The following is an 18,856-nucleotide window of genomic DNA, read 5'->3' as shown; positions in this document are numbered from 1 at the left end:
TGAACCCCATAGAGAATCTGTGGGGTATTGTCAAGAGGAAGATGAGAGACACCAGACCCAACAATCCAGAAGAGCTGAAGGCCACTATCAGAGCAACCTGGGCTCTCATAACACCTGAGCAGTGCCACAGACTGATTACCTCCATACCACGCCGCATTGCTGCAGTAATTCAGGCAAAAGGAGCCCCAACTAAGTATTGAGTGCTGTACACGCTCATACTTTTCATTTTCATACTTTTCAGTTGGCCAAGATTTCTAAAAATCCTTTCTTTGTATTGGTCTTAACTAATATTCTAATTTTCTGAGATACTGAATTTGGGATTTTCCGTAGTTGTCAGTTATAATCATCAAAATTAAAAGAAATAAACATTTGAAATATATCAGTCTGTGTGTAATGAATGAATATAATATACAAGTTTCACTTTTTGAATGGAATTAGTGAAATCAATCAACTTTTTGATGATATTCTAATTATATGACCAGCACATGTGTGTGTGTGTGTGTGCGTATGTGTATATATATATATATATATATATATATATATATATATATATATATATATATATATATATATATATATATATATATATATATATATATATATATATATATATATATATATATATATGGAATGATTTTCCGGACTATTTTCAAAAGAAATTGCAAATTGTATTTTCAATTGCATTTTCCACGTGTGGGCGCATAAATTGGGACATAATCCAAATACAATTGCAAATCTTGCATTGCCTTTTGCATTTTCGCTTTCGCGAACGCAAAGTGACTGCCACATTTCAAATGAAAAGGCAAAGTCCATTTGCAATTGTATTTCCCATGTCTTACGAGTTATGAGCCTGTCATATTTAAATAGCAATATTAATTACCACATTTGGTTTTTCACTTTCTCTGCGTCGCGCATGTAACCTGCCAAAACTCAAATGAATTCGCAATTCCTTTTGCATTTGAATTTCCGATGTCTACATGGAATGCTGTCAATCATTGTGAGGGGGCGGGACTATACTAGGGGGCGTGTTTGTATTGGGAAGTGACGTCACTCACAGACGACTGTGCTGAACGCTTATATATATATATATATATTACATACATATGCACACACACACACACACACACAGAGTGCCCTCCATAAGTATTGAGACGGTAAAGACAAATTTGCTCTGTTTGCTGTGGAGTCAAGAAATCTGTAAATATGATTAAAAGATGAATATGAGACAAAACCACAAATGTCACATTTTATTATTGGGTGTTTCAACACATAGATGTTTTACCAGCTAAGAAGGTCAGCACTTTTCATCCAACTATCTGATATGAGCATAAGTATTGGAACAGTTGCCTCACAGGTGTTTGTAAGTGATCAGCTGTGTCCTATTGCATTAATTATTCAGATATTAAAAGCAGAATGCTTTCAAAAGATGACATGCTCTATTTTGATCGCTAACATTAGCATCAATGTTTATATCTATATTTATGTGATGATATAAATGATTGTAAGACTGTTTGAGAAGCTGTTTCATACCTAAGCAGTAATTGCTCTCTCTGTGTCAGCAGCAGCGCAGATTTGAATGTTCCAGTATGACTTTGTCAAATGTTTAAACGCAGAGCACGAATTTGGCTACACGTCACGTCATTTTATCACTTCGCTTTTTTATACCATTTAAGGTATTTAAAACTTTCTATGACCTTGTATTTGATGCACCTAAATTGAAGACTTTTAAAGAATTTTTTTTTGCACCCACAGGAACCCTGTATTTTTAAAACAGCCCATCGGAAAGGGGAGAGATACATTTTGGAAGCCCGAATGAAATACACAATAGTCCTGGGACGTTGGTCTAGCGATTTTGTGAGCTCTAGCTGAAGCCACTTAATTCACCCAAAGATTAAGAAAAAAAACAAAAAAAAAACCTGTCATCATTTATTCATCATGTTCCAAAGAATGTAGGTAACCAGTTTCTGATCCCCAATGGCTTTCATGTCCCTTGTATATTATTAAATTTGCATACATACAAATTTTTTGGAAAAATAATTTTTTTTTTTCCAAGACGTTTCCAACTCTGACTTTGAACCAATTCTGTAGAATGGCCCATATAGGCATTAGCTCTTTCTCAATATGCATTCTTCAGCGATCTTGCATCCTTGTGTTCTCGTTCTACGTCATCATTAACTGTCGAAGTTCAGTTCCAATTGACCTATCGGTAAGCCCCTCCCCTCGAACGCAGACTAGCCAATGGCAGTCGAGTATCAGTTGCACGGGGAGCAGAACTCAGACATCTTTAGGTTTCCATAGAGAAACATTGGAAGATCCGAAGCTCGCATCGGTTTTATGGGGTTTATGATTCAAAAATGGAAAAACGATGTGCCTGGGGTACTTGTAACTTGTAAAAATGTCCCTAAGTATTCACCCCAATACAAATGAAGACAAAAACGTTCATTTTCTGGTTGTCATACACTCATTAAGTTACAATTTTCATCTGCTCAAGCAGAACATTAATGTATCTTGTGCTTTAGCAAGGTATCTCTGGCTAAAACTACACTGAGAAAAAATGATTTTGTGGTGAAGTAAATACTACATAAAAACAAAATGCAATTTCTACATTAATTTAGTTCAGGCAATAATTAAAAAATTAAAGTAAATTCTATATTATTACTCAATTTAAGCTTGTAGAAATTAGAAACAAGTATATTTTACTTAGTGTTTGTTATGTTTACAAGGGTTCTTCAAGTTATGATTCCGTTTTTCCCATCATGCACTGGGGCATGAATAATTAAAAAAGTAAAATTTTTCACTGTTTTCGAGTTGTATTTACACTATTTTATGGTTGCTTTTGTTGTTAGGTCTAGTATCTTACTGTTTTGTGACATCTGGAGTTCATTTTCTACTCAAAAATGACCCATTCATACTCAAACACTATCCACTTGTTACCGTCATTGTGTATGGTGTACTACTATTTTATGGTGTATGACATATTTTAAAAGGATAACAAGATGTCTACTTGCTTACTTACATGTTTGTAAGTGAATCACATGCGTTAATAGCATGTTTAAACTGGTTAAATGTACATTAATTTAATCGTACCCTGCGATACATGAACAGTGTTGATCCTGCATGTTGTCATCCGCGATCCTGATGACCGACCGTAATATGAGACTTCTCCCACTTGCATTGTGATCTGTAAACCCTTGCTTTGAGTTACTCACCGTATTTATTTTTTTAAATATTTGATAAATCCCTCCATGGAATATTTAATTCCCATTTGGTGGCCTTCTGTGTCCAAAATTGTGCAAAAACATTGTGGGAGAAGGTTTTCACACTGTAGCTATCATAAGCTGTGTCTCATTTAGAAGGCTGCGTCCTCCGGAGGTCTCATTCGAAGGGTGCATACGTCATCGAGGCTGTCTCATTTCAGAAAAGCAAGTAGGACACTCCGAATGCAACCTTCGAATGCGACCTTCTTTCACGGGAATTCGGAGGATGCATCAGGTGTATCCTTCACTGCAACAGATCACCCACAATTCTTTGCGTCAATAAACAACTGTCGTTAATTTGAAAAATGCCGGTGCAGGCAGATGTACACACAAGCGCAGATGTGGTGTTTTCAACTTAACTTAAATTGCCTCCAATAAAAACTTTGAGGTTGATATAGGTTAAACTTTGTTCTTAATATCCTCCTCCTTTTTTTCTCTAACAGCTGTCTGTTGTACGAACGTTGCAGCTCCTCAAACATTGAGCGAAATAAAACAAGCTTTTTTTTTTTAAATTACTTTCCAAATTTAGAAACATTTTTTCTTAATTTAAGTAGTGTGAGAGTGCAACAATGCTCTAAATGTGTTGGCAAATCAACGTGATACTTCCTGTTTTTTTTTCCCCGCCCGTCCTACGAAGGCCGTCTCGTTTAATTCTAGGTTGAGGACACTTCGTATACGTTATGCATCCTACAGAGGATTCAACCTCCAGAGGATTCGACCTCCAGAGGACGCAGCCTTCTAAATGAGACACAGCCATTGTAAGACTCCGTTTGTTTGTCCGAGAGAGCAACAGTAACTAAGAGGGGCGGGGCTTACCGATAGGTCAATTCTCAAGAACGCAAGTACAGAGGACGCATGAAAGATCAAGAACACATCCGGGAAATCGAGGATGCATCGAGTGCAGACTTGAGAGAATCGAGCCATTAGAAATCCCAGAAGATGCTGCGGGAAGCCGGTGTACAGAAGCCTGTAAGCTTTAAACTCGCTCTCGCAAATACTTGACGGCTCTTGAAAGTAAACATTTATCGTTTTGCTTTGCTTAATTTTAATAAAGATATAAGACCCGGAGAAAGTCTGAAGTATTTTTTAATAGCATATTAAAATGAATCTTAACATAGCCATAGTTAAACATATACGCTGTAAAATAAAATGATATACAATTATATGAAAATAATATCTATAATACAAATGTTTTAATGAGTTGTGACATTTGTTTGTAATGTTATATTTATTGTTCATTGGCCGCTGTTTATGCTGTGACTATGCGGTCAGTTAGGCAAGAACGCAGTACATCTCAATAAGGGTGTGTTCTCGAGTCCTTCCGAGTATGCTTGGCAAGACGTCCACGAGAACACAAGTCCGTTCTTTGCGTTCTTGGAATTGAGAAACAGCCATTATCTTGCAAATTCGCCAGAGTTGCCAGCTGTTTTTATATGCAATCATGGGCGTCGGAACCATTGTATGTGGGTGGGATCCACTTTTGAAGACCAATGATATGGACCCACCCACTTTAACCGTCTCTAATTCAGCGAATATGTCTGTGCACTTCTCAGAGCACCGTCAGTCAAATCCATTCCACATGACGAATACCCTAATAGATTAAACTCCATTTAGCTACAGCCTTGGATTCCACACTGCTGCTTCCTCAAATCTATTCCACTTGGCTCAGTCAGAGTCCATATAACTCCTTTCTGTGTTTTCACTCGTTACATGCGCCTGCTGCACTCCCGATACACAGCAAAGTAAACAAAGCATCTTAGCGTATCTGCTGCTCTGATACACCTAGCCCTAACCCTGATTTCCTTCATTTTTATTTTTATTGAAAACAAATGCCTTTCCGATGTAATATGAGATGTGAAAAGGGAGAACGAATTCGGTAAAAGGCGGACGCGAACTAAGGTCGCTCACGTCAAAACCAGTACGCACTTTTTCTACCTGCGCCACTGAAAATATGTTTAAATAGCCGTCTTTTGTAATGTTTTGAGGTTAGTGGGCAGACGTAATGTAAATAACCCCTGCCAACAAGGCAGCCTATTCTGTTAATTAAAAGGCACCAGACTACAGAAAATGGCATATACTCCAGTAATTCTTTTTTCTGGGGGAGGGGGAGGACACACCCAGATTTATTTTGCTTCTGACGTCCATGTATGCAATAATATTAGGACATTTGTCTATGATGCATTTTTGCTATTCGCAATTCTGAAGAGAGATCGCGCTCACGCAGAGGAGCTACAGAGAGCACAACATGAAAGCCCTGTTTAATTGTGATGAAAGAGGACAGAACTAAACATTCAAACATCTGCTTACACTATAGGCCTGTGGTTGTGATATTAAGCTAATTTTATTGTTGATTTTGATTTTGGCTTCCAAGGATCATAAAAAAGATATATGAGGTAAAACTATCAAAAACTAGCCACATTTCTTTTAGCGCAACTTCCCTTCACAGCGGTGCACATTCGTTCCTCCCTAGAACCAAAACCTAACATCAGAATCAGCACAATTGGTGATTGCTGTAAAATGCAGTCTTTACTGTTGCTAAATTGTGGAACATGTTTGATCAATGTTGAAAGCACAATAATCTGAGTGAAAGACACTGTTCCCCAGGCTGAATTGTGTGTGCGAGCTCCAAAACGGACAAGCAAATTACACTTTGGGATCAGGCGCGTCTAAACGATCAAATACACACAAAAATGTGTCAAAATGGCTGGCTTGGAGAGTATACTTCAACGGGCCATTCCACCGAATGGGTGCCATTTGTGTCCCAAGGAGGTACAAATGGAAGCTGTTGACATGTTTTATAGGTACAAACATGCATAAAAATTAACTATAAAATACATTTTATTATTAAGCAAAGTGGCCTGCACATTAATCTAAGTGCAAATTTAAAATATATAATTTAAAAAAAATGATTGAAAACTACCTAAAACACTGAAAATATAGCATTTGTACCAAGCGGCAACCTCCTGCTCTCTCTCGTGAAGCCAACACGGATGTGACTAATACAGCAATTCATCGACTGGCCGCTGGAGGCTGGCTGCAAAAGGGAGTCAATCCCATAGACTCCCCATGTTAAAATGCCCAACTTTACAGCAGAAAAAAAACGTTTACAACCTGGTGCAAAAAATTATTTTGGTCTATATAGCTAATTCATGACAACTGTGAGGGGGATGAATTTTTTTTAGAACTCATCTGTTTAAATTATATTGACCCTTAAAGTTCTGCATAATTAAGAGTGTGGCCAGTTGAGTGACAGGCGGATTGCCGCTGCTGTCACCACTGGCGAGCTAGGTGGGCGTGGTTTCAGCAACCAGCTCCACCCATGTGGCGCCTTTTTGCCCATTTTCGATTATCTGTGAGTGATGCGTGGTGATGCGCTTGCCAAGATGGCGGCGGTCGGCTCCACCCACTTTAGGCTTCAAAAATGCTTTACAGAAACCTACGGGTGACGTCACGGACACTACGTCCATGGTTTTATACAGTCTATGATTTGTACATGTCCCCAGTGTCTAACGCTACATTTTAACATGAAATATAATGCTTAAAATCCTTCAGAAATCATTTTTATTTTGCATTTTTGTGTACCTCCATATCCCATCTGTGCTTTAAATACATTTATTTCAAACATTTTAGTCGTGTCCCCAGGTTTTCACTCAGTCCTGTTACCCTAACACATTCCCCCCTCTAAAAAACTGAGAAAATTCCACAAAACACATTTTCAACATAATATTGCATCATCTGGATCTTCTGAAGACAATGAAATGATCGGAAGCATGCGGTCTTATTTTCTTTTCTGTATATTTGATGATATTGTAACGGTGGTTGGGAGCGTCATTATAAATATACTGTCCTGTTACCTAAATTATTTCTTAGATGTTACTTGTTTATTTTAAAAATACAAATCTTTGGTTAATCACTATAATTTGCTGAGTATTCTCATAATATTAGCATGTACGCCATGTGGCTAGATTATATGTATTTGCTAATTTTATCCTAAAATCTCAATCCTGTTACTTTTAGTACTATTACTTATATACTCATATAGCCTATACTTATATATAGAAACTGAGTAATAGTAACAGGAGTGAGTAGTGTCATCCGATTTATTAATGTAAATATTAGGCTACATCCATACTAATAGATAAATTTGAAAATGCATCTTTTTCTCAATGTTTTGGCCTTCTATCCACACTGAGACTATGCTTTTGCCCAGAGAAAACCTATGGTTGTTTCTGATTTGTTGTTTTACATTACATTCCTGCAAGTATGACAGAAAATGTACTTGAAATTTCCGTCCTGTGGCAATTATGTATTAGACTCATTTACGGAATGGCATTTGTGAGCTGCGCTATAAGAAAACAATATTCACAGAAAATCTGAAAATATATTATTTAAGTTTATTATTTTTAATATAAATTTTAATTTAATATTTATTATTTTTTCATAATTTATATCTTATCTTATAATCCGTCTTCTACCCCTAAACATAACCCTAACAAAAACTTCTGCAGACCACTAGATTTAAATAGAAACATGATTTGGCCTTTTTTTTTTTTTTTTAGCAGTGAGGTCAGCTCACTAGTCAATGTTCAACACTTTCACTATATCGGTGCGGGCATTAACACCTCACATGTGTAGTCAAACCTGTATGCTAATATAACGGATACTCCTTCCTGTTACCCATTTCATTCCTGTTACTAAATAGTTTTTTCTTTAAAAAATAAAGTTAAACCATTATTTTTTTCAATTAAGTTTGTTCCATAATTGATCCCATTGTTTAATAAATTGCATCCTAGAAAATTGATAAGCTTGAGGTTTGAGTCGCCATTAAAATGAAAAAAAAAAATGAGTTTGTGTACTTTAGAAAAATACATCTTGTGTAGATAAATTGTGATTTTTTAAAATAATAAATATAATCTTTTTTTGACCATGAAACCAACAATTTCTTTAAAATAAACACCTGCCTGAGGGGGAAATGAAGGAATTTGTTGACATACATGCTTTTTAAAAGACATTAGAGTTTTGGTAACAAGACTGAGAAAAATGCATCCATCTTCCACTTAAAAATTGTGTAAAAAAAATAAAGTTACCTAAGATGGACCAATACAGATTTTGAATAGTTAAATACGTGTTTAAAGTTAAAGTTAAAGTTCGATTCGGTCTTTAAAAAAGGTAGAAAATTATTATTTTTCTTTTTAAGAGTTTTGGAAGCAAATGGCCCAAACACAGTTCATGTCTTGGACTTGAACAGCTGGGAGAAAATCTGATGGGTGTAAATATATATGCAGTCACCTTCTGACGATTGGGCCAACAACAAAATGCAAAGAGAAAATCAATCATAGCTAAATAACGTTAGTTAATAAGCATTAATCTATCAAATTATACAGTGAAAACTATGCAGTCATATTTTACTATTGGTTATTTTATTAGAATTCTTTTGTAGGCTATACTACTTCCCTGAACAGTAATGTTAGTAGACCTCCATGAAAAAATTAAACCACTGTTTATTTCATTTGTATCTTTGTTTTATTGCATTTGTCAGTTTGTTTTACTTTGTTTTTTTGTTCATGTTCTTACTGTATCTTAGGTTATGTATATAAAACACTAAAATGCCAAATTTTACAAATTTACAAATTGATGTTTTATATTAATTTCCTTAAATGATTTTTATTGTACATTTCAGCATATGAATATATATATATATATATATATATATATATATATATATATATATATATATATATATATATATATATATATATACACAGTGAGGAAAATAAGTATTTGAACACCCTGCTATTTTGCAAGTTCTCCCACTTAGAAATCATGGAGGGTCTGAAATTGTCATCGTAGGTGCATGTCCACTGTGAGAGACATAATCTAAAAAAATCCAGAAATCACAATGTATGATTTTTAACTATTTATTTGTATGATACAGCTGCAAATAAGTATTTGAACACCTGTCTATCAGCTAGAATTCTGACCCTCAAAGACCTGTTAGTCTGCCTTTAAAATGTCCACCTCCACTCCATTTATTATCCTAAATTAGATGCACCTGTTTGAGGTCGTTAGCTGCATAAAGACACCTGTCCACCCCATACAATCAGTAAGAATCCAACTACTAACATGGCCAAGACCAAAGAGCTGTCCAAAGACACTAGAGACAAAATTGTACACCTCCACAAGACTGGAAAGGGCTACGGGGAAATTGCCAAGCAACTTGGTGAAAAAAGGTCCACTGTTGGAGTAATCATTAGAAAATGGAAGAAGCTAAACATGACTGTCAATCTCCCTCGGACTGGGGCTCCATGCAAGATCTCACCTTGTGGGGTCTCAATGATCCTAAGAAAGGTGAGAAATCAGCCCAGAACTACACGGGAGGAGCTGGTCAATGACCTGAAAAGAGCTGGGACCAACGTTTCCAAGGTTACTGTTGGTAATACACTAAGACATCATGGTTTGAAATCATGCATGGCACGGAAGGTTCCCCTGCTTAAACCAGCACATGTCCAGGCCCGACTTAAGTTTGCCAATGACCATTTGGATGATCCAGAGGAGTCATGGGAGAAAGTCATGTGGTCAGATGAGACCAAAATAGAACTTTTTGGTCATAATTCCACTAAACGTGTTTGGAGGAAGAAGAATGATGAGTACCATCCCAAGAACACCATCCCTACTGTGAAGCATGGGGGTGGTAGCATCATGCTTTGGGGGTGTTTTTCTGCACATGGGACAGGGCAACTGCACTGTATTAAGGAGAGGATGACCGGGGCCATGTATTGCAAGATTTTGGGGAACAACCTCCTTCCCTCAGTTAGAGCATTGAAGATGGGTCGAGGCTGGGTCTTCCAACATGACAATGACCCGAAGCACACAGCCAGGATAACCAAGGAGTGGCTCTGTAAGAAGCATATCAAGGTTCTGGCGTGGCCTAGCCAGTCTCCAGACCTAAACCCAATAGAGAATCTTTGGAGGGAGCTCAAACTCCGTGTTTCTCAGCGACAGGCCAGAAACCTGACTGATCTAGAGAAGATCTGTGTGGAGGAGTGGGCCAAAATCCCTCCTGCAGTGTGTGCAAACCTGGTGAAAAACTACAGGAAACGGTTGACCTCTGTAATTGCAAACAAAGGCTACTGTACCAAATATTAACATTGATTTTCTCAGGTGTTCAAATACTTATTTGCAGTTGTATCATACAAATAAATAGTTAAAAAAATCATACATTGTGATTTCTGGATTTTTTTTTTTTAGATTATGTCTCTCACAGTGGACATGCACCTACGATGACAATTTCAGACCCCTCCATGATTTCTAAGTGGGAGAACTTGCAAAATAGCAGGGTGTTCAAATACTTATTTTCCTCACTGTATATATATAATTAATTAATGCTGTCAAATGATTAATTGCAATTAATCGCATTCAAAATAAAAGTTTTTTACAAAATATATGTATGTGTACTGTGTATATACAGTATATTTTGAAAATATTTACATGTGTATATACATTTATATTCTTATATTTTAGGCCTATATTATATATAAATATATTTTATATATAAACATAACATTTTTCTTAAATATATCTGCATGTGTTTGTATTTAGAATCAGAATGAGCTTTATTGCCAGGTATGTTTACACATACAAGGAATTTGTTTTCGTGATGGAAGCTTCCACAGTGCAACAGAATGACAGTGACATGACAAAAACACAGATAATAAAAGAATGAAAATAGAACAAGTAAATATTGAATAACAAAATAAAAATTGACAATTGTATGTACAGGTATTTTACAATAGACAGTTTTGTATGTAAAGGTATATTATGTGCAAATTGTGTAAACTAAGTATGTATGTTAGATAAATAAGTGTATAAGTGTACAAATAGTGTTGTGTGTTCCACGTTTATTGTCAAGTGTTCATGAGATGGATTGCCTGAGGGAAGAAACTGTTCCTGTGCCTGGCCGTTCTGGTGCTCAGTGCTCTGTAGCGCCAACCAGACGGCAACAGTTCAAAGAGGGAGTGTGCTGGATGTGAGGGGTCCAGAGTGATTTTGCCAGCCCTTTTGCTCACTCTGGATAAGTAGAGTTCTTGCAGAGTAGGGAGGGTTGTATCAGTGAGAGGGGGGCTGCAGGAAGTGTTAATGGTTGTGTGGAGAGGTGTTTAGAGCAGGTGTGGGGTGTTTTTTCAAACCTGCAATAAAACTCATTTAGATCGTCTGCCAGTTGTTGATTCTCCATAGTGCTGGGGGATGGTGTCTTGTAGTTGGTGCTCCCTTTCAGACCTTTCCACACTGATGCCGAGTCACTGGAAGAGAATCGAATCCTTAGCTTTTCAGAATAATTCCTCTTTGCCACTCTGATCTCCTTTTCCAGTGTGTATTTGGCCTGTTTATGCAAGACTCTGTTCCCCTTTCTGTAAGCATCTTCTTTGGCCTGACGGAGCTGTCTGAGTTTTGCAATGAACCACGGTTTGTCGTTGTTGTAAGTTAGATGAGTCCTGGTAGGAATGCACATATCTTCACGGAAACCGATATAAGATGTTACAGTCTCCGTGAGCTCGTCCAGATCGTTTGCAGCAGCTTCAAAAACACTCCAATCAGTGAGGTCGAAACAGGCTTATAAAACCTGCTCTGTTTCATTAGTCCATCTCTTTACAGTCCTTAATAAAGGTTTAGCCTAGCTGATTTCAGTTTCTGCCTGTAGGTCAGTATAAGATGAACCAAACAGGTTCAGAGAGCAGAGAGCCCCAAAGCTGCCCGTGGGACAGAGTGATATGCATCCTTTATTGTGGTGTAACAGTGATCCAATATATTACTGTTTCTGGTGGGACATGTAACATGCTGTCTGTATTTTGGCAGTTCATGGGAGAGATTTGCTTTATTAAAGTCCCCAAGAATGATTAAAACAGAGTCCAGGTGTTGTTGTTCTGTCTCTGTGATCTGATCAGCGAGTTTCTGTAAAGCCAGGCTCACGTGTGCTTGCGGAGGAATGTACCGAATGTACTCATGAGAATGAACGAACAAAACTCTCACGGCGAATAGAATGGCTTACAGTTAATGAAGAGCTCTTCTAAATCGGGACTTAATCTTCTTTAACACAGTAACATCTGTACACCACCTCTCAGTGATGTAAAGGCATATCCCCACCACCACGCAATTTCCCCGTTGATTCTTCATCGCGTTCTGCTCTGAACAGCTGAAAGCTCGGCAGATGAAGCGCACTGTCCGGAATGGCAACATTCAGCCAGGTTTCCGTGACACACAGAGCAGCAGAATGTGAAAAATCTTTTGTTTATCCGGGAGAGCAGGAGTAGTTCATCTGTTTTGTTGGGTAGAGAGCGGAGATTCGCCAGATGGATGCTAGGCAGCGCCGTTCGAAATACGCGCGGTCTGAGCTTCATTTTATATACGTATACATAATAAATATACACACATATATTATGTAAACAAAAACTTATTTTGATTTGATTAATTGTTTGACAGCACTAATAAAATAAAAATTCTATATATACACACACACACACACACACACACACACACACACACACATACATATATATATACACATTTACACACACACTGTATATAGTGGATATAAAAAGTCTACACATCCCTGTTAAAATGCCAGGTTTCTGTGATGTAAAAAAATGAGACCAATATAAATCGTTTCAGAACTTTTTCCACCTTTAATGTAAACTATAACCTGTACAACTCAATTAAAAAACAAACTGAAATCTTTTAGGAAAGGTGGAGTAAAAATAAAAAAAACTAATGTGAAAAAAAGAGAAAATAATAATAATAATAATGTGGTTGAATAAGTGTGCACACCCTCTTAACTAAGGATGTGGCTGTGTTCAGAATTAAGCAATCACATTAAAACTCATGTTAAATAGGAGTCAGTACACACCTGCCATCATTTAAAGTGCATCTGGTTAAACCCAAATAAAGTTTAACTGTTCTAGTAGGCTTTTCCTGACATTTTCTTAGTCGCATCTTAAAGCAAAAGCCATGGTCTGCAGAGAGCTTCCAAAGCATCAGAGGTGTTCATTGTTAAAAGGTATCAGTCAGGAGAAGTGTACAAAAGAATTTCCTAGGCATTAGATATACCATGGAACACAGTGAAGACAGTCATCATCAAGTGGAGAAAATATGGCACAACAGTGATATTACCAAGCACTGCACGTCCCTCCAAAATTGATGGAAAGATGAGAAGAAAACTGGCCAGGGAGGCTGCCAAGAGGCCTACAGCAACATTAAAGGAGCTGCAGGAATTTCTGGCAAGCACTGGCTGTGTAGTACATGTGACAACAATTTCCCATATTCTTCATATGTTTGGGCTATGGGGTAGGGTGGCAAGAAAAACATCCAAGCCCAGCTAAATTTTGCAAAAACACATTATAAGTCTCCCAAAAGCATGTGGGAAAATGTGTTGAGGTCTGATGAAACCAAGGTTGAACTTTTTGGTCATAATTTTAAAAGGTATGTTTGGCACAAAAATAACACTGCACATCACCAAAGACCAGACCTGAATCCGACTGAAAATCTGTGGGGTGATCTGAAGAGGGCTGTGCACAGGAGATGCCCTCGCAATCTGACAGATTTGGAGCATTTTTGCAAAGAAGAGTGGGCAAATATTGCGAAGTCAAGATGTGCCATGCTGACAGACTCATACCCAAAAAGACTGAGTGGTGTAATAAAATCAAAAGGTGCTTCAAGTATTAGTTTAAGGGTGAGCACACATATGCAACCACATTATTATTATTTTTTTTTTATTTTTACTCCACCTTTCCTAAGATTTCAGTTTGTTTTTTAATTGAGTTGTACAGGTTAGTTTACAGTTTACATTAAAGGTGGAAAAAGTTCTGAAATGATTTATCTTGATCTCATTTTTTTTACATCACAGAAACCTGGCATTTTAACAGGGGTGTGTAGACTTTTTATATCCACTGTGTATATACAGTATTGTTCAAAATAATAGCAGTACAATGTGACTAACCAGAATAATCAAGGTTTTTAGTATATTTTTTATCGCTACGTGGCAAACAAGTTACCAGTAGGTGCAGTAGATTCTCAGAAAACAAACAAGACCCAGCATTCATGATATGCACGCTCTTAAGGCTGTGCAATTGGGCAATTAGTTGAAAGGGGTGTGTTCAAAAAAATAGCAGTGTCTGCCTTTGACTGTACAAACTCAAAACTATTTTGTACAAACGTTTTTGTTTCTAGGATTTAGCAATCCTGTGAATCACTAAACTAATATTTAGTTGTATGACCACAGTTTTTTAAAACTGCTTCACATCTGTGTGGCATGGAGTCAACCAACTTGTGGCACCTCTCAGCTGTTATTCCACTCCATGATTCTTTAACAACATTCCACAATTCATTCACATTTCTTGGTTTTGCTTCAGAAACAGCATTTTTGATATCACCCCACAAGTTCTTGATTGGATTAAGGTCCAGAGATTGGGCTGGCCACTCCATAACATTAATTTTGTTGGTTTGGAACCAAGACTTTGCTCGTTTACTAGTGTGTTTGGGGTCATTGTCTTGTTGAAACAACCATTTCAAGGGCATGTCCTCTTCAGCATAGGGCAACATGACCTCTTCAAGTATTTTAACATATGCAAACTAATCCATGATCCCTGGTATGCGATAAATAGGCCCAACACCATAGTAGGAGAAACATGCCTATATCATGACGCTTGCACCACCATGCTTCACTGTGTACTGTGGCTTGAATACAGAGTTTGGGGGTCGTCTCACAAACTGCCTGTGGCCCTTGGACCCAAAAAGAACAATTTTACTCTCATCAGTCCACAAAATGTTCCTCCATTTCTCTTTAGGCCAGTTGATGTGTTCTTTGGCAAATTGTAACCTCTTCTGCACATGCCTTTTTTTTAACAGAGGGACTTTGCGGGAGATTCTTGAAAATAGATTAGCTTCACACAGACGTCTTCTAACTGTCACAGTACTTACAGGTAACTCCAGACTGTCTTTGATCATCCTGAGGTGATCATTGGCTGAGCCTTTGCCATTCTGGTTATTCTTGATCCATTTTGATGGTTGTCTTCCGTTTTCTTCCACGTTTCTCTGGTTTTGCTCTCCATTTTAAGGCATTGGAGATCATTTTAGCTGAACAGCCTATAAGTTTTTGCACCTCTTTATAGGTTTTCCCCTCTCCAATCAACTTTTTAATCAAAGTACGCTGTTCTTCTGAACAATGTCTTGAACGACCCATTTTCCTCAGGCTTTCAAATGCATGTTTAGCAAGTGCTGGCTTCATCCTTAAATAGGGGCCACCTGATTCACACCTGTTTCTTCACAAAATTGATGACCTCAGTGATTGAATGCCACACTGCTATTTTTTTTGAACACACCCCTTTCAACTAATTCAACTAATTGCCCAATTGCACAGCCTTAAGAGGGTCCATATCATGAATGCTGGGTCTTGTTTGTTTTCTGAGAATCTACTGCACCTACTGGTAACTTGTTTGCCACGTAGCAATAAAAAATATACTAAAAACCTTAATTATTCTGGTTAGTCACATTGTACTGCTATTATTTTGAACAATACTGTATATACAGTATATATATAACAAAAAAGTACCAATAAGAATACCGTTAAAGTACCGGATCAAAAAGCGGTATCAGTAAATGTAGTAATAAGGCCCTGAATTATTTGGCACCTCAGTATTTGAGTGAGCTCTTATCACACTATAGTGCTTCACGTCCGCTGCGATCTCAAAACTCTGGCCATTTGATAATACCTAGAATATCAAAATCAACTGCGGGCGGGAGATCGTTTTCCTATTTAGCGCCCAAACTCTAGAACAATCTACCCAACACTGTTCGGGAAGCAGACACACTCTGTCAGTTTAAATCTAGATTAAAGACCCATCTCTTCAACCTAGTTTACACATAATTCACTATCGCATTTCTATAATTCAAATCCGTTAAAGGATTGTTAGGCTGCATTAATTAGGTCAACCGGAACCGGGAACACTTCCCAAAACACCCGATGTACTTGTTACATCGTTAGAAGAATGGCATCTATGCTAATATTAGTCTGTTTCTTTCTTATTTCGAGGTCACCGTCGCCACCCAGATCCAGACTGTATCCAGATCAGATGGTCACTGCAGCCACCCCGATCCAGTCCGTATACAGATCAGATGGGTGGATCAGCACCTAGAGATGACCTCTACAGCCCTGAACGTTAGCGGAGACCGGGACAACTAGATGAGCCCCAGAGACTGATCCCCAGTGAAGACCCTGTCTCCTAGACGGCCATCGGGACAAGACCACATGAGTCCTCTGCACAATCCGACTCTGCTTTAACCTAGATTTAAACTGATGATTTTGTCTGGCCAGAGGAGAATGACACTATTTCGACATACTATTTTCCCGTCTAAATACTGTAAAGCTGATATAAAGCCACCCAGCTTTATATCAAGCTGATGTAAAGCTGCTTTGATACAATTTGCATTGTTAAAAGCGCTATACAAATAATAGTGACTTGACTTGACTAATACCGTTAATGGGGTTCTTACACCTTTCCCAAATTCAAGCACTTTTCAAGGTGCATTTTCAAGATTTTCCAGCACTTTAAACTGTGGTAAATTACATGTTTACACACACACACTTGAGTTTTTCACTTTAAATCAGATGTTATTGTGCTATTATAAACCACCGGTCTGGATTGCATATAGCATTGCATAATATAAATAGCCAACATAAAGTACATAAATTATAAAATAAAAAAAATTAATAATTTACAGGGTACCACCAGGATTGAAAAAATAAAATGTAAGGCTTTTTAAGACCTGCACAAATCAAATAAATACTATATGAGCGGGGAAGGGCAATGTCTATGGTAACATATTAAACCATAAAATGACTGCAAAAAACAGTTTTATAAAGTGACAAGTTAACATTTCAGCCTTTAAAATATTTTTAATAAGTAACTAAAAGGTATGAGTCAGAAGTATAAAGAATAATTTTGTTTTTCAGCAGCTTTGGTGGCAGAGGATTAATTTGCACTTTCAATAAGCCCGCCTGCTGTTTTTGCTCAGAACAAAAAGCTTTCCAAAATTCAAAAATCAGCCTTCCAAAATCTAAAACATTTAAACAGTAAGATGTCTTGTGTGCTTTAAATTAAAATAATTCTTTACACTTTTGATTCATCCCTTTCCTTTATTTCTTAAAGGTCCCATGGCATGAAAATTTCACTTAATGAGGTTTTTTAACATTAATATGAGTTCCCCTAGCCTGCCTATGGTCCCCTAGTGGCTAGAAATGGCGACAAGTGTTAACCGAGCCCTGGGTATTCTGCTTCACCTTTGAGAAAATGAAAGCTCAGATGGCCCAATCTGGAATCTTCCCTTTATGTCGTCATACGGGGAAAGGTTACCTCCCCTTTCTCTGCTTTGCCTGCCTATGAGAAAATGAGCTACTACCGTGCGAGGTGAGCGCAATATTCATCATGGCTTGCAAACGAGCGAAGCATGGCAGTTGCTCAGTGTTTGGATGTACAAATGAACACCGAAGTATTTTGTAAGTTCCTTCATCCGAGCCTATGAAGTGTAACGTGTAACATGACTTCAATATATGTGGACATGGGCAACTTTGTCATTAAAAAAATGATCCAGAGTACAGTCTTTTCTAAACTACAAAGATTACTGATATAGATGCTAATACAGCTTTAGAACCATAGCAAATCAGAGCAACATGAAAAGCCAACTAGCATTAGCTACATGATAATAACTGTAACAGCATACATAAACAAACCAACTAAAGTACCGTATCCAGACACGATATTTTAAACTAACCATTTGGAGACGTCCTGCCGTAGCCGCTGAGTTGCAACTTCTTCATCCGGTGCTTCTCCATCCGGATCAGATTCTGGGTCAAACTGAAAAGCTTGAATGACTGTGTCTACGAGCCATTGCCATACATCCACTGTCAACATTAGCGCATGGTACTGTGGCAGCAAGCTGGTTAAGGCCACACACCCACCCTCCACCTTGCCCCGCCTCTCTCCTCCTCATTAGCATTTAAAGCTACAGACACAGAAATGGCACATCCTAAGGAAAGCTCATTGTGGGACTGTCTTGTAGTGGCTGAAATTCTACACCAAGGCTGAATTTCGGGAAAGAGACTTCAGATACACTAATAGGAACCACTTAGGCCTATATAAAAGCATCCAAAAAGCAACATGTCATGGGACCTTTAAAAATAGTTTAAAGGCTAAAATATGAGGTTCTGTCTGCCACTAGGTGGCGCTTTTGGAACTGCATTGATACAGCGGTTTCCCCTGCTAACGGCTATACACAAAGCAGCACTGTGCTCATAAATTATACTTTCAGACATTATACTGTAGGTCGATGAGATGAAACGAAAATGCCAAGGCAGTCGGTTCACTTCAGAAATAAATTAATATTAAAAACACCCACCCTGCATTTTGACTTTGAAATGTTTATTTTATTATTTCACTTTAATCGTGACAGTCTTAACATATTTAATTTAACTGAGCATGGGCATTTTTGCTTACCTTTTACACGACTTGAAAGCACAGACTCTCCCATGAAATAAAATAGAATTTACAGGA

At 37.7% G+C, this 18,856-nt stretch overlaps 1 protein-coding gene across 1 annotated transcript in view; it reads right to left on the bottom strand.

Annotated features, from left to right (window-relative positions):
• Positions 1 to 18,856, bottom strand: part of crfb4 (cytokine receptor family member b4) — a 30,650-nt gene that overhangs the window by 7,964 nt on the left and 3,830 nt on the right. The gene's annotated exons all lie outside the window — the stretch shown is intronic.

The sequence above is a fragment of the Onychostoma macrolepis genome, chromosome 09, assembly GCF_012432095.1.
Source record: "Onychostoma macrolepis isolate SWU-2019 chromosome 09, ASM1243209v1, whole genome shotgun sequence".
NCBI classification, from domain to species: Eukaryota; Metazoa; Chordata; class Actinopteri; order Cypriniformes; family Cyprinidae; genus Onychostoma; species Onychostoma macrolepis.
The sequence above is the reverse complement of the archived record's forward strand: the minus strand, read 5'-3'. Positions and strand labels throughout refer to the sequence as shown.